The sequence below is a fragment of the Gossypium raimondii genome, chromosome 8 (genome assembly GCF_025698545.1).
Source record: "Gossypium raimondii isolate GPD5lz chromosome 8, ASM2569854v1, whole genome shotgun sequence".
NCBI classification, from domain to species: Eukaryota; Viridiplantae; Streptophyta; class Magnoliopsida; order Malvales; family Malvaceae; genus Gossypium; species Gossypium raimondii.
In genome coordinates, this window is record NC_068572.1 from 37,271,052 (window position 1) to 37,287,363 (window position 16,312).

The following is a 16,312-nucleotide window of genomic DNA, read 5'->3' on the forward strand; positions in this document are numbered from 1 at the left end:
AGTCTAGATGACCTATACAAGCGAGCCTATAAGTTTGTAGAGGTAGAAAAGATTAAAAGAGCTTCACGAGCTAATTTTCAACGAGAAGACCGACTACCCAAAAATAGAGAGGGACAGCGTAGTAGACAGGCTCCCATCATCCAGTCCTTACGATTAAGGTTGATAGGCCGCAAAGAAACCTAGCCGAAGGTGACACATTCAGAAACTCTCAGAGGCCCCAGCAAGAGCACGCAAGATCTTATCCCCTCAGGGAAGGTTCGAAGCCTATATCCCGCTGAATGCCACATGAACTTACATCCTCAGCTAGGTCAAGAGCCTGGGCATCCTCCCCAAACCACCCCTGATATGGAGTATCAGTAGAAGAACAGATTCTAGGGATCGTTGTGCCTTCTACGATGACATGGGGCGCAAAATGAAAGACTACTTCACACTAAAGGATGTCAATAGAAGAAGCAGTACAAAATGGTGAACTCTTTGCATTCGTGAACCAACAAGACCCATAGCAGGGCTAGAGCTCACGAGGTTCAAACCCCAAAGGGAAACACAAGGTGGGAGGAACCATTAATGTGATCATAGGCATTGATGACAACTGGGTGCATTCAAACACAGAAAGGCGGGCACACATGAAGGGAGTAATGTTTCTTAGAGTTTCGAAAAGGTCGCGAAACTAGGAAAAGTGGAATGTTGAGTTTAGAAGCGATGATGAATAGCTAATCCATACGAAGAAGGAAATGACCCGATGGTAGTCTCAATAACGGTCATCGACTTCGAAGTTAAGAGGATACCGGTCAATAGTCAAAGCGTAATGGAAATCCTATCATGGGAAGCGTATAGAAAAATGGGTTTAAAGAATAGTCATTAGCCAAAGCTAGCCCATTGCACGGTTTTTCGAACCACCTTATCGAGGTGAAAGGTTCAACCACATTACTGGTCAACTTGGGGGACGACGAGCATACGACTACGGAGTATGTCCAATTTTACATGGTAGACCATCCGATGGCATACAATGCCATCTTTTGAAGACTAATAATGAGAATGGCGAGAATTGTGGTGGCGACCTACTGCCTAAAGATTAAATTCCCAAGAAGTTCCGGCATTAGTGTCTTGTGATCTAACTAGCACATGGCAACGCAATGTCACATGTAATCTGTTAAACAGGTGATGGAGCCTATGCATACGAGGAAGAGTTCACTAATGGAAAAATTAACGAGCCAAGCCCTTGTCCTAGATAACTTAGATATGAGAGAAGAGCATCGAAGAGTAGACACCCTTTTTTGTTCGAGCCCAATTGGATGCCCATTTGTTCCCTTCAAATTTTTGTTCTCTCTTGGTCTCGTTCAACCTAAAAACATGATTCTCAAAATGATGACCTTTTATGAAAAATTCAAGAACGGAAGAAAGGAAATCATTCATTACATTTAAAGGCCCAGATGTGGAGGTCCATTTACTTTTCATTACATTTAGAGGCCTAGGCGTGTAAGTTCATTTACTTTTCATTGCATTTAGAGGCCCGAGTGTGGAGGTTCATTTACTTTTCATTGCATTTAGAGGCTCGAAGTGTGGAGGTCCATTTATTTTTCATTGCATTTAGAGGCTCAGGTGTGGAAATTCATTTACTTTTCATTGCATTTAGAGGCTCGGGTATGGAAATCCATTTACTTTTCATTGCATTTAGAGGCTCAGATGTGGAGGTTAATTTACTTTACATTGCATTTAAAGGCCCAAGTGTAGAGGTCCATTTACTTTTCATTGCATTGTATAATAAGGCATAGGTGTTAGGTCTATTTACATTTCTTCTGCATTCTCATTTCAAAGATTTGGTTGTGAGGTCTAAATTTATATTGTTTCACTCTTCATGTTTTGATTGTTTGGTATTTTCTTTTCTAGTTTTAGATATCGTAACATGTTTTGATTTGTTTCAATTTTGGTAATAGAAAAATCTGTTATTCCTTGTACTACGATGTTGAGTAGGATTTGATAGTGGTTAGGTGTCTACGTCTTTGTACTTTCCTTACTACACAAGCCATGAACAAAGAGTGGCAGCTGTAGACAGCCTTTTTTTTCCGAGTCTAATTGGAGGCCCATTTGTTCCCTTTAAATTTTTGTTCTCTTGGGCTCGTTCAAAGCCCACCTGATTTTGGTCAAATTGAGACATTTTTTTCATTTCTTTTTCTTTCCTTTTTAGGTTTGTCAAGGGCCCAAATTATTATTATCATTACTACTACTATTATTAAATATTATTATTATCTCCTTTTTAGGGCGCAAGGCCTAAACTATTACAATGATCAGCTAGGGTTTTAGAAACCTTAGCCTCCCATTTGCCACACATCACAAACATCCAAAATAGTACAAAACCATTAATAAACAAATCAATTGAAACATAACAAAAAATTACAAATAAACAAGATTGAAAAATAGCATATATACATGAAATGAAAGAAAAAAAAAGATCAAGCTTTTCATATTCTTTTTTTTAAAAGGTAAAAAAATAACAACAATAAGCATGCTATTTCTTTTTCTTTTCTTTTTGCCATAGAGATGTCATGAGGGATCAGGTTTTGGCTGCAATGAAGAGTATGTCACTAAACTGTCTGTCCTCTGCCCCTAAGAGCCCCAAAAATCTCATTTTTTCCCTTCCCCTTTCTAAAATAAATGTTTTTTTAAAAGGCTTGATTCTGAAAAAAGTTTTGATTTTTTTTTTTAAAAAAAAGAGAATTTTAAGATTTTGAAAGGTAAATATATATATAGTTTTTAGTCATTTTAAAGTAAAAGTTTAAATTTTTTAAAATAAAGTTTTGATCTTTTTCAACTATTTCAAAATAAAGTTTTGATTTTTAAGAAAAATGGTGATTTTTTTAAAAGAGAAAGGTTAGATTTAAAAAAAAAACATTTAGCTATTTTAAAGGAAAAGTTTAAAATTTTAGAACAATGTTTTGATCTTTTTCAACTGTTTCAAAATAAAGCTTTGATTTTTAAGAAAAATTGTGATTTTTTTAAAACAAAACTTTGATTTTGCAAAAAAAGAAAAAAAATCGGCTACCGTATGTGACGGCTCCACCACCAGAAGCCGGAGAGCCATTGGACTCTCCAGTAATGGAGCCATAGCCAACATAGAAGGATAAATAGAAGTTGGAAGAGTTTTTCTTTTTTGAAAAAAATGAGGTTAAAATGAAAGAATGAATAGATTTCTCCTATTTATAAGTGTCAAAATGGATAATTTATTCTCACCCCCTTACTTTTTAAATTTATAAAAAAATACCCCTTTTTTGTAGCACCACCCTCACTCTCTGGCCTATTTAAACCCGTTACCCTTTTGTTTATTCATACATTCAATTTAATCCAAAATTTCAAAGTTAAAAGAAAATTAATTGCTACATCAATCCTTTGTCTTCCACATTGTTTATCTTTTAGTCCCAAAATCATGCTGTGTCATTTTGTTTCAATCTTTAATAAATTATTTACACTTATATCTTCCCTTTAATTTGCATTTATACCTTATATATTTAATGTCAATTATGCACTTTTTAATATTTTATATTTATTCACACTTGTATAATTTTTATTTATTTTTATTTCATCTTTATTTATTTTCATGTCTATTTATATTTATGGTTTTTTACACACTCCTCTTACATACATTTTAATATTATTTGTTTATGTTACTTTGATTCTTTTATTGTACTATGAATAAGGTGTAGTATTGTTATTATTATCATCATCATGTCAAGGTCTTATTTCTTTCATTTATTTAAGTTTTCTTTTTATTATTGCCCTTTTGAAAGAGTTTTAACTTTTCATTAATTTTAACCAATTTAATTAATTTTCCTATTTTATTACTATTCGTTTTAAAAGAGAGAACTTTAGGTCATTTTTCATCCTATAAATGTTGACATGAAGTTAGTTAAATAGGTATTACATTTTAACGAAACCATTTCATTTTTTTTTACATTTGAATTCAGTTAGTCTTTAATATCTTATCTACCATTTACCCTAGAAAAATTATAAATAATATGTAGGATTTTTATTAGGGTTTTAAACTAATTTTAAATATTGTTTAGGATTCCTCTTTAAAATCTTAAATTAATATGTAAATATTCTTTAGGACTTTGTTCAAGATTAAAACTAAGGATTTTTGTAGGTGAATTGTAAATCATGGGTAGGTCTTTCTAAGTATTTTATTTTAGAAACTCTTTAAGAAAGCTAATAAATGTTATTCAATATGTATTATTTTAGGATTTTGACAAATTTAAACCTTATATCAAGAATTTTAAAGTAAGATAAATCATAAACCCAAGATAGGATACTTTCGTAAGATCCTGATAAGTCCAACATTATTAATTAAATCTTTTAAGAAAATAATAATAATAATAAATCGATTAAGTTATAGATGGATTTTAATATTTCTCATAATTCATTTGTAATTTCTAGTTTTTTTATAATTCTAAAATAGAATTAATTTTAGGAATTGAATGTATTTTACTAGAATTATTTAGGTATACTTTAGGGTTCCCGTTAAAAGTAAAAATCTCTAATTTAAGTTTCAAACTAGATAAGTTGGTAAACACATCTTAATCGAGTTACAAGTAAACCAGAGGCATTTTCTTTAGAGTTTTTATTTAGGATTTCCATAAGATTTTAGTCTAGATTAAGACATTGATATGCTAAAATAAAAACAACCTACATCCCAAAACCCCGTAGGATTATCCTCGGATAGGCGTTGTGGGGGTGTTATAACCTTCCTCATACGTAACCGTACTCCCAAACCCGAAATTTGGTGATGAGATCGAGTCTAGATTTTTAGGATTTTTCCGTAGTATTAATTCTAGACTTTTAGACGATAGGTGGCTAACCAACTTAGCCCTAATTAGTTAGTGACTACTCTACATTAATTTAGGCCCTCCGTGTCTAGTTTTGCTTACTAGGCCCTCGTACTCTTATGTAGGCAATGTTATGACAACTTGGTGACTCTACTGGGAATGTTAGTAAGTCGACTTACTTAGGTTTGAGAGCTAGGTTTTTTAGTATTTGTGCATATTAGATTTATTTATTCATGCATTAATTTATTTAATTGTCTAATGTCGTTTTAAATTGTTGAATATGTGTTAAATATTAATTTATTTGTTCATTTCATTTACTTATCTATTTTGATAAGTATGCCAATGTGTTTGTTTATTCTTTTATCGATGAAATTGATTAATGTGTATGTCGACTCTACCGTCATGGGCAGCTATAATTGTCATTCATGTTGCATCTTTCTTTAGGTCCTACGCCCAGGCCCATCCTGTTTAGGAGGAATAGCCTTAGGCTTTGTTGTGGCAATATGTCACCATATAAGTTTAATGACTACTCCATGGTTAAGAAGGACATAGACGTTCGTATAGCAAATGCTATTGTGTACTCTATGGAAGTCTTACCACCCAAGGGCTAACCCTTTTTAAAGAGGAACGCATCCCTATAGATGTTGTATGTCGTATTTAAGCCTTGGGTTCCCCGTGCATTAGATCCAGTCGTAAGCCAACATGTAATGACCATTTTAAATGTGAAGTCTAGACATAAGAGTCGTACCTTACCCCTTGTAATAATACCCTATAAAACCTCATGATCATTTATTCTTATGTTTTGTGATAGAATTTGTTTGCAGTGCTGTATGATTTAATTGAACATTTTTTTTCATTTGACTTTATTTTTTTACTGACTTTGTTTGTTTTATGTCTGTGTCTCTCCATAGCATAATTCATGCATCATTTAAATACTTGGGGCACAGTGTCACATCTATATTCGACATGAACACACTTCGAGAAGATTCAGTTGTTTGGCATGGGGTAGAAAATATAAGGATAATAGCGAGGATGTCAAAGGATACTCAAGCACAGAAGGCAATTACCAGATAGTTAGTTTTGACTTGAGCCTGCCTCAGATAGTTCGCATGGACAGTAGAAGGACTCGTGAAGATGAGTTAAAGGGAATATGAAAATCATGAGACGAGGCTAAAAAAACACACTTCCAGGACAAGTATGGAGATGTAGCACAACTTTTGTTCCTTAAATAGGATGATGCCCTGTTGAAGGCCATTGTACGCTTTTAGGATCCCACTTATAAGTGTTTTACGTTCAATGAAGAGGATATGGTACTGACTATCGAGAAATATTCTACCATTCTTCACTATGACTTTAGAGATCTGCTCAGGATATATTGTAAGCAGAACGTCGATTTCTGGGGACCCTTAGCCAATCTAATAGGATTACCTATAGATACGATGAAAGCAAGATTAAAAGATAAAAATGGTCACTGCATTTCCTGGTCTGACATTAGGGATGCTATGGGAAAGGCTAGTGGTGATAGACATTTGGCATTGTTCGCGCTTGTCATATACAGGTTGGTTGTGTTCCCAAAAGCTCTTGGATATGTGAGTGTAGAGTTAGCCGATTCTCTTCTTCAAATTAAAAAGGGGTGAATCATGCTCTAGTAGTCTTAGCTGAAACCATCATTTCACTCAATTTCAACAAAAGTAAAGGAGACGAGCATTTCTTAGGATGCACGCAGTTGTTGTTCGTATGGATGAAAAGTCATTTTAAATGCCTCTATAAGTGTTTTCGTTAGATCTTTTATGTTTGATCCTTCAACCAGGCTTATAAAGGAATTTCTAGAAAGTGAGTGGCCTCCAAATCAATCAATTATGGAGTAGGTTTAGAACCTTAGTGCATTGACATACCAAGAAATAGAATGGACGGCTCCATGAATGATTCGGAGCACAGTACTCATCGAGTACGGTGGTCAATTGTGGTTTCCCTTAATTGGCATATAAGGAGCTGTCAGTTATTCCTCGTTGATGGTTCTGAGCCAATATGGGTATGATAATTATGTACCTGCTACAATTAGTTTAAACATGGTGGAAGCTTTGGTCCAAAATTCGGGATTTTGTAATAAATTGAAAGAGATACGAATCAAGTGGGGTCAAACCTTAAGCTTGCAATTAGGAACCTTTTTCAACCATTCCCCCTTGAAAACGTATATCCAATGGCGCCTAAAAAGAAGCAAAATCTCTATGTCAGTGCAATTCAAGGGAAAGAGAAATGTCCCGGATGACGTAGTCAGGCTAACAAAAAAGGTGCATGATTTAGAGACGTGTCTGAGGGGCAGAGAGAAAGAGGTCAGAAGGCAACGAGAGCAGCATCAGGCATATGTAAAGGAAATGGAGGAAGAAATCATGAGACAACAACAACAACATTGGTTAGACCTGAAGGGAAGATAGGAAAAACTAAGAATACAGTTAGAATGACGTCAATAAGAAAGATCTAACTTGTTCGCTCAAATTTAGAGGTTGGAGGCGGATCTGGGTCTGTAAGCTAATGAACTCCAGAAAGCACGAGAATAAGAACAAACCTGGAGGAGGGTGTTTAATGAAAAAACTGCTGAAATGGTGGTGCTAGAGGGGGAAACTTTTTGTTTGACTAAAGAATTACAGACAAAAGAAGAGTAAAACAAAGAGTTTACAAAAGAATATACAGAGCTTGCAGAGTGTTTTATCGTGGTGGAACAAATGGCTGTAAGCCAACAAGATGTGTTTGCAATAATGCACAGGGAAGGTCAGGTTTTTGCTCAGCAAGCTGAAGACATATGCGAACAAATTGAAGAACTCAAAAATGAATCTACCCCTTTTGCGACTACAAACGAACCTGCAATGAAACTTCTGGAGGTGGCTCAAGCACATTACCAGAAGTCTCATGAGGTGTAAGAAAAGGAATGGCGAGTAGAAATTTTTCCTATGGCAATAGGATCTTTAGGATTTTCTTTAAGTGTAAATGAAAAAAAAAAACACTTTGTAAGCCGACCAGTTTTCGAACCTTCCATGAAAGAAAATGTTTATATTCGAGTATATTTATGACAATGTGCCCTAAATTCAATCATTCATTCATCCATTCATTTACTCATTCACTCATTTGTTTATTCAGAAACAGTATTTGAAAAAAAAAAAAGAACATTTCTTATGACAAATCCAAATAATTTTCTAACTTTGGAAATAAATGCCATTTGAAAAAGGACCAAAGATAACTTACCAATATAACACTCACTCTAAAGCCAAGAAGATGACGAAATAAGAATTAGCATGCATGGTCAAACTGGAGCAACAAATGGAACAGATGATAGAAATAATTACTACAATGGTTAAAGGCAAGGCCAAGGTAGGAGAATGAAGCGACATTTTAGACAATCCAATCCCTCTTTAAGGTGATAAAGGGGTATATCACAAAGATTTACCGCTTCAAGAGCCAAGTGTGACCATTCAAATCTCAAGAGTAAACGAATTGCCTACAAGCAAGGAGCTGAGAAAAGTGAACAAGGGAAAGTCGATTATGGATGAGAAAACTCATAAATTCAACCTAATTGAGGAATGTTTGAAAGCCATCGAAGGATTAGACACCTTTGGATCTATAGAAGCAGAGGGCTTATGTCTGGTACCTGATGTGGTCGTCCCACCAAAACTCAAAGTTCCTGACTTCGAAAAATTCAATGGTAGCAGATGCCCTATTACTCATATCGCCATGTACCGTAGGAAAATAGTTGTTTGCTCCAAAGATGAGAAACTACTAATGCACAAATTTCAAGATAGTCTGGCCGGGTCTGCTGCTTGCTGGTATGTAAAGTTTGATAGGAGCCAAATTCAAACTTAGAGAAAGCTCACATGGGGATTTATTTCCCAATAAAAACATATTGTAGACACGACCCCAGACCATCTGACTCTGCAGAACATGGAAGAAAAGTCAAATGAGATTTTTAAAGAATACGCATAACGGTGGAGGACTTGGCATCACAACTATAGCTCTTGCTCACAGAAAAGGAGACCATTATTCTGTTTGTTGGTATGCTAAAAGGCATATAATACGACAGGATGGTAGGAAATGTCTCTAACACCTTGGCGAATATGGTATTATTTGAAGAAATGATAGAGAACGCGTTGAAGTCAGGCAAAATAGATGACCCTTTAAGAGCGAAGAGAGATGTCATTGGGAAGAAAAAGGAGTCAGAAACATAACAATCGCATCGGGTGGATACCTATACTCGTACTTTCCATACCCGAGCCCAATACCTCCACCCCCAATACCCGACTCTAAATGCTACCAATATTTCACCATTTATGTATCATCCACCTATATCCCTTACAAATCCCCCATGTTAACTATGCCAACCCGGTCCCCATAGTCCCAAGCTCTAGTAAGGCCACCATAGGAGAGGTCTGTGTTTGATCCAATTCACATCTTCTACGTGGAATATTTTCTGATTCTAGTGGAGAACTACCTCATTGTACCTACACACAAGGAACCAATGCAACCGCCATTTCCAAAGTGGTATGATGCCAATGCTTGATGTGAGTATCAATCTAGCAATTCAGGTCATACCATCGAGAACTGCTTAGCGTTAAAATATAAGGTGCAAGATCTTATAAGGGCGAGAAAGATAAATTTCCAACAAGAGAATACACCGGATGTTAACATGAATCCATTATCAAACCATGATCGAACAGTTAATATTATAACTGAAGGAAAGAGCCCTCAAAGGAAAAAGTGGAAGAAATCACAACCCCACTTGAACGACTCTTCGACATCTTGAGAAACTCAAATCTAATTCATGTCGAGCCACCCAGGTCTGTAATGGGAATTGATATGGATCAAATCTACAAATTCCACCAAGGAGCTCGAGGACACTTTATCCAAGTTTACCCAACGTTTAGGGAACATATACAGTGTCTATTGGATTTTTTCCAACTAGAGATATGGGAGGGTGTTAAGACCAATGAGATAAACACGTTAGATGCGAAACATGTCACCATCGTATATGGAAAGAGAACCTGTCACTATTGAAAAAGAGTTTACCTCAAAGGCCATAGAAGATGATATGTTAGTCATTAGGGTTCCTGGCCCTTTTAAGCATGGAGATAACTAACGAGTTCCTTCAATATATGATTATGAGGTGGTTAGATCTGATGGCCTTCAACATCTTAGGACTTAGTGGCATAACTCAATGTGGGTGTTGTTACAAGCCAAAATCAGTTAGGAAAGAACCTTGTGGTGAATAAGTGATTTTAGAAAATCAACTAGAGGACCAAAAAGGAGAAGTCAAGAATGATGAAGTTAACGAATTTTTGCGTCTGATAATGCAATGAGTATAGCATGGTCGATCAGTTGAACAAAACACTAGCAAGAATTTCTTTCTGGCACTACTTTTGAACTCAAAGCCACACAATAAGCTCTTGTACGAGTTCTAAAACAAGTTTACGTCGCTCACAATGTGTTAGTAGATAATGTCAGTCACTTAGCAGGGAGCATTTTGGCCCCAAATTACATATATTTCAATGATGATGAAATACCCTCGAATGGAAGAGGAAGCACCAAGGCACTACACATCTCAGTAACGTGTAAAGCCTATTCTATGGCTAGGGTCCTAATTGACAATGGGTCATCGATCAACGTCCTGCATTTGTCAACATTGTCCAAGCTACCCATGGATACCTCGTACATGAAATCAAGCCCTTTAGTGGTGCGAGCTTTTAATTGCTCCAAAAGAAGCGTGATTGGCAAAATAGAGATTCCCTTATTAGTAGGAGCCGTTAATTTCCTTATTTGATTTCAAGTGATGGATATAATACCTTCTTATAGTATGCTATTGGGATGCCCCTAGATTCATTCAACGGGATGGTATCATCATCCTTGCACCAAAGATTGAAATTTGTAGTCGATCAGAATTTGTGCATCGTGCAAGGCAAAGATGACCTATTGGTAGCTGGCTTGCCAAATTCTCATTTCGTAGAAGCTGATGATGATGCAATAGAGAGTTCTTTCTGGAGCTTTGAGGTGTCCACTTCATCTTACGTGTTAGAGGGAATGCGAGCCACTAAGCCTCATGTGCCACAAATAGAGAACATGTTATTTGCCAAGACAATAGAGAAGGGTTGACAAATCCACTTAGGTTCGAGAAAAGACCTACAAGGTATCTCAAAACCCATTTTTGTTCCCACTAAAAAGGATACAAGAGGGTTGGGATATAAGCCTATGAGGGAGGATGTCGAGAGGATATGTAAAGAGCGAAGAGCAAAGAGGTTGACCCACATAGTTGTAAAGAAGGTGGTGGAACCTCCTTTGATTTGTCCTCCACTATATAAGACCTTTTACTTAGTGGGATTCGAGCACCAAGAAAATACCTGATCAAGTTAATGATTAATAGAGATGCAATAGATCTAAACATGATTGACGATAGGGTGCCGATGTCAAGGGGCTGGGTTCGCTACGACCCTTTCGCTTTGGACAACTGACAGCTCATACTATTACCTACTATCCTTAAGTCCTCTAAGATGTAATCATTTTTAAGAGTTTTTATTTCCAATGTTTAATATCATTCACTTAACTTAATTTCCTTCAAAAATCCATGTAAAGTTGTTTTCTCTTTAATGAAATCAGATTTGGATCATGTCCCTAGTTACTTTTATTCATTTAATCATTTTCATTCATATAACAATATACATACTCATAATTTTTTCAGGGATATACATAATGAATTGATAAATTATACAAAAGACATCTTTGAATCAAATTCTCATAATTATGTTCACTATAATGATCATGAGATGGGAGAGGAGAAAGTCGTACCAGAGGAGTTTTTTAGGCTAGTTTAACAAGAAAAGAAGCTTATAGAATGCCACTTGGAGGGAACAGATTTAATCAATCTGGATGATGATGACGTAAGAAAAGAAATTAGGATTGGAACCACTCATGCTAGAGAAAAGTCAATTTTAGAAGGATCTACTCACTGAGTTCTCAGATGTGATTGCATGGTCATACCAAGATATGTCGATTTTGGACACCAATATCATAGAATACATGCTACCTTTGAAATCATATTATAAGCCTGTATACCAGAAGTTGAGAAGGATGAAACTTGATATGCTGTTGAAGATTAAAGAAGAGGTCAAGAAACAATTCAATGCAAGATTTCTGAAAATAGCTAAATACCGAGAGTGGGTGGCGAATATTGTACCAGTGCCTAAAAAGGATGGGAAAGTTAGAATGTGCATCAATTATAGAGATTTGAGCCGAGCCAGCCCTAAGGATAATTTTTAGTTACCTCATATAGATACACTGGTGGATAACACTACTAAACATTGTGTTTTCTCTTTCATGGATGGATTCTTAGGGTATAATAAAATCAAAATGGCGAGGGAGGACATGGAAAAGACCACATTCATCACAACCTAGGAACTTTTTATTACAGAGACCATGCCATTTATTCTTAAAAATGTTGGGGCTAAGTATCAATGAGCAATGGTGACACTGTTTCATGACATGATACATAAAAATATTAAAGTTTATGCTGACAAATTGATAGCAAAGTCCGCTAGGGAGGAAAGTCATGTGGAAAACCTTTGCAAACTGTTTGAAAGATTGAGGAAATATAAATTGAGATTGAATCCAGCAAAATGTACTTTTGGGGTAAAGTCGAGAAAGCTGTTGGGTTTCATAGTAAATGAACAGGGAATTGAAATAGATCCGGATGAGGTTCGAGCAATTCACGATTTGACACATTTAAAACTAAAAATGAGGTAAGAGGTTTTTTGGGACGGTAAAATTATGTGTTTTGTTTCATCTAACAGTTGATAGATAAATGTGATCCCATACTCAAGCTTTTACGTAAGGATAGTGAAGGTGAATAGATTGAAGATTGTCAAAAAGTGTTCGAGAAAGTAAAAGAGTATTTGGCTAAGCCACCAATTTTGATTCCCCCAGTGCCAGGAAGACCTTTTATTTTGTATTTGGTGGTGCTAGACAATTCTATAAGTTCTGTTCTGGGGCAACGAGATGTTTCAAATAAGAAAGAGCACGTAACCTATTACCTGAGTAAGAAGTTCACGAAATACGAAGCTAAGTATTCCCATCTGGAAAAGATGTGTTGTGCTTTAGCATGGATTGTGCGTCAACTAAGGCAATACATATTGTATCGCACCACCTTCCTCATCTCAAAGTTGGACCCTTTGAAGTACATTTTTGAGAAGTCATCTTTGTTAGAGAGAGTTGCTCGTTCGCAAGTGGTATTGTCCGAGTATAACAATGCCTACATCTCCCGAAAGGCTATAAAAGGAAGCATAGTCCCAAAATTTCTGGAAGATCGAGCGAAAGTGGAATATGAGCCCATGAGTTTTGATTTCCCAGACGAAGAGATCATGTCAATTTCAAAGCTCGAAGAAGAAACTTGCAGGGTGTATTTTGATGGAGCATCCAACATGATTGGGCATGGGATTGGGGCAGTACTAATCTCCCCAAGTGGCAGTATTTTCCCGCTACAGCTAAACTAATGTTCACCTATATGAAAAATGTAACTGAATAAGAGGCATGCATTTTGGCACTTTAGATTGCCATTGAGAAAAAGATCAGGGTTTTAAAAGTTTTTGGTGACTCAGTGTTAGTTGTTTATTGATTAAGAGGAGAATGAAAAAAAAAGGGATTCCATACTTATTCATTATCAAACATATGTGCATGGACTGATCAAAGAGTTTGATAATGTCCAATTTTTTTCATTTGCCAAGAGAAGAAAACTAGTTAGTAGATGCGTTAGCTAATCTAACCACCATGTTCAAAGTAGGACCCGAAATAGAAATGCAACCTATACAGCTAATAGTCAAGGACTCATCGGCGCACTGCGCGAGAGTAGAATCGGGAACGAATGGGAAACCATGGTATATTGACATTAAGCGATATTTGCAATACCAGCAATACCCGAATTGCGCCTCAGAAAATGATAAACAAATAAATAGAAGGCCGACTATGGGTTTCTTCTTGGACAGTGATTTTTTGTACAAAAGAGGACGTAACTAAACCCTAATGAGATGTGTCAACATAGAAAAGGCGAATTAGATAGTGAAGGAAATCCATGATGGAGTATGTGGAGCACATAGTAACATTCAAATGATGGCAAGGCAAATCATGGGGTTGGATATTTCTAGTTGACGTTGGAACGAGATTGTTTAAATTATGCTCGTAAATTTCATAAATGCTAGATTTATGTAGACAGTACGGATGCCAAGATGGGAGAGATCGTATGCGGTGAAAAAACCTTTCTCTGGTGGAGCATTGATTATCGCTAAAATAGACAGAGACAAGATAACGAACCCTGTAAATTTTAATGCAGTGAAAAAATAATTTGCTTAAAAACTAAGCTTGATCGTTTTTAAAAAGTTATTCACTTTAAGTAATGTTGGCTTTTTCTATTTTGCTTTTCTTTGTGCATCACATTTAAGGTTACTTTTTTCTTTGGAGTCTTGCATTCTCTTTAAGGTTAATTACTTAATAAGTTGGTCATGTTCAAAGTGACGAATGGCATTTTTGAAATATCCTTCACTTCAAAAAAAATTTCATCCTCTGTTAACCACTTTTTGTCATCTTGTTTGTTAAAAATTGACCATTGCGGAAGGATCACCCTCCACGTTGGAGGACAAATTATGAAGTTTTGGGTATGGATCGATGATTTTACAGCATTGTGAGCCAAACATGAGATTATGTGTAATTCAAATTGAAAATATGGGCACATTCCCAAGAATGACCTTTGTGATAACATTAACCATATTTTGAAATGATAAATGGCATCCCTTTGTTCTCCCCATCACTTAGAGAAAATTATATCCCTTGCTACCCCATTTTGAGTCTAATGTATCTTCTTCCTAAGCCCTAGTTAAAGTCCTCCATCGAACATCATGGATTGACAAGAAAGGTCATGAAGAATGAATGCAAAATTATGAATTCTTGATAATGCAAAATTATGAATTCTTGATCTCATTCAAAAAAATAAAAACTAAGAAGAAATAACGAAAGCAAATAAGAAACAAAAAAAGTGAGGGAAGGAGCAATAAAAAAATTCACAATAATTTTTCATGGTTTTTATACTCTTTCACATAATTTTAGCCTAGAAAACCTTTCTCTGATTGACCTTTAACCATTAGACCATGTTACAACCCCTAAAAGACCATTTGGATTGAATATGTTGTTCAAATCAGGAAGTTAATCCTTGGGAAATTGTGACGATTTCAAGAGAATAAAAGAAGGAGATGAACTCTAGAGTGAAAACTCATAAATGAGAAGTCTAGAGAGATTTCTAACAAAAAAAGGAGAGGAGGGTATGAGATGCCTTAGAGGATAATGAAGATTTTCAAAAGAAATTGATCCTTCGGTACAAGCCCTAAAGTAATCTATTTGAGCTTATTTTAGCCCTTTTTTTGGCACCAAAACTCGAGCCGACACTATAACCTTTGAACAAGTTCATCTCTGATTGCTCATGGCCGATTTATATTAGGGAATTAATCTACTTGGAGTATGTAAGAGCCTATAGAAAGAAGAATTTGCCTACACAAAAAAAAAACTAAAAAAAACTAAAAAATAAAAAATAAACTAAAAAAGATAGAGAGAGTAAGAGAAAGGAACTATATTGAAGAATATCTACTTTAAGATGCAATTTTGCAAAAGAGAATGGTATAGGGTCCACAGCCGGAACAGTCCAAAGTCAGGAAACGAAAATTCGGCTTCACAAGAATTAACGAGTTGACTCTTGATGCAAGAAGTTTAAGTTTCAAGGGTGGATTTATGAAATCCGTAGTACCAAGCCTGTTAAAGTGAATTATTATATGAGAATTTAATTTATGAGTCAAAAAATCAATTTAAAATTTGTTAAGGTGATATCCCATGGAATTTGATTTTCATGATCTATTGTGTGTGGATAGGGATTTCATATTTTTCAACCTAAAGACATGACTCTCAAAATGATGACCTTTTATGAAAAATTTAAGAAATGAAGAAAGGAAAGCATTCATTGCATTTAGAGGCCCAGGTGTAGAGGTCCATTTACTTTTCACTGCATTTAGAGGCCCAGGCGTAGAGGTCCGTTTACTTTTCATTGCATTTAGAAGCTTGGTTGTGGAGGTCCATTTACTTTACATTGCATTTAGAGGCCCGAGTGTGGAGGTCAATTTACTTTTCATTGCATTTAGAATCGCAAGTGTGGAGGCTCATTTACTTTTCATTGCATTTAGAGGCCCAAGTGTGGAGGTCCATTTACTTTTCATTGCATTGTATATGAAGGCATAGGTGTGAGGTCTATTTACATTTCTTCTGCATACTCATTTCAAAGATTTGGTTGTGAGGTCTTAATTTATCTTGTTTCACTCTTCATGTTTTGATGGTTTGGTATCTACTTTTCTAGTTTTGGATAACATAACATGTTTTGATTTGTTTCGATTTTGGTAATTGCAACATCTGTTATTCCTTGTTCTACGATG